General features: G+C 31.3%; 1 non-coding gene across 1 annotated transcript; it reads left to right on the forward strand.

Annotated features, from left to right (window-relative positions):
* Positions 1 to 278: 278 nt before the first annotated feature.
* On the forward strand, positions 279 to 409 carry LOC118711961. Its single transcript, XR_004985908.1, has one exon. It is a non-coding gene; the product is annotated as a small Cajal body-specific RNA 24 (non-coding RNA).
* Positions 410 to 1,427: the final 1,018 nt, after the last annotated feature.

The following is a 1,427-nucleotide window of genomic DNA, read 5'->3' on the forward strand; positions in this document are numbered from 1 at the left end:
CTAGGAAGCAGATAAGTGATTGTCAGGAATAAATAATGAGAGGTGTAATTAATACAAAAGAGCAAAAGGGAACTTTTGGGGAAAGGAAATATTCTATATGGTGACTGTGGTGAGAATATACCATTAAAAACATCCAATTTGTACAATTAAAACTGAATTATTTATATGTACATTGTAGATAAAAATATAACTTAAAAGGTTAAAACTTTTCTGAGGAAAATTAATTTAGTTGTTAAATGGCAATGTGCTAAGAGTAATAGTAAAAGTACTGGACAAAGTGGACCTTTATTTTTATTCAATTTCTTCATCAGGTGAAGACAACTCTTTGTAAATGTCCTAGGGAAATACAGTGGCTTTCTTTTCACTCTTTGCAAGTAAAAAGGGTGGATTCATTCCACTACAGCCATATATTAAAAAAAAAAAAAAATACTTTAATAAAACAAGTATGAGGTAGAAGGCATAAGCTATTGATTCTGCCTCACTCATTTTAGACAATTTGGGTCTAAAAATATTTATATCCATGATGTAGATGAAAAAATAAAATACCTGCACTTGCCGTTTTAAAATTAAAACATTTGCTGAAACCAGTTTGGCTCAGCGGATAGAGCGTCGGTCTGGGGACTGAAAGGTCCCAGGTTTGATTCTGATCAAGGGCATGTACATTGGTTGCTGGCACATCCCCAATGGGGGATGTGCAGGAGGCAGCTGGTCGATGTATCTCTCTCATCGATGTTTCTATAAAATATTTTAAAAAAATAAAATAAAATTAAAACATTATTACTTTTAACATAAATATTCCTTTAGTAAATATTATTCATTAAAATGCTGCTATTCTCCAATATACCAGGCAGCCCTGCTAAAAGAATTCCCAAACTGTTATATCATTCGATTATCATCTATCACATGAACTCTAGTTATTCAGTTAAATATGTAAGTTATTTTCCTAATATTGGCAGATATATAGTGCAAAATTGAAGGCTCTGAAATGTACTGTTTCATACTGCTTTTGACTAGAACCAGTACCAGGTACCCCCAGATTGCAGTGAAATATTTTATTGGTTGTTGCCAGTGCAACAGATCCTAACTTATCTTTCATCTGATCTTAAATATAAAATAAAAAATTTATTTCAAATCACACTGAGAATAAGTATGGCATATTAAATAGAGGCTTTAAGGCCTCTTCCAATTTATATTCTGAATCAAAATAATTAGAATTATTGTCTTCTATTGAATTAAATTTAATATTGGAAGCCATGATTATATTTTTTAAATTTACTTTGGGGAGAGAAGAAAAAGAACAGTACCGTATTTTCCGGCATATAAGACAACTTTTGAACCGATGTTCGGTATCAATGTATGGTATATTACGGTATGTTCGAAAAATGTCATTCATTAAAAATTTAATTAAAAAAAGAACTGGTGTTGCC

This window comes from Pipistrellus kuhlii, unplaced genomic scaffold (assembly GCF_014108245.1).
Source record: "Pipistrellus kuhlii isolate mPipKuh1 unplaced genomic scaffold, mPipKuh1.p scaffold_m20_p_8, whole genome shotgun sequence".
Lineage (NCBI taxonomy): Eukaryota > Metazoa > Chordata > Mammalia > Chiroptera > Vespertilionidae > Pipistrellus > Pipistrellus kuhlii.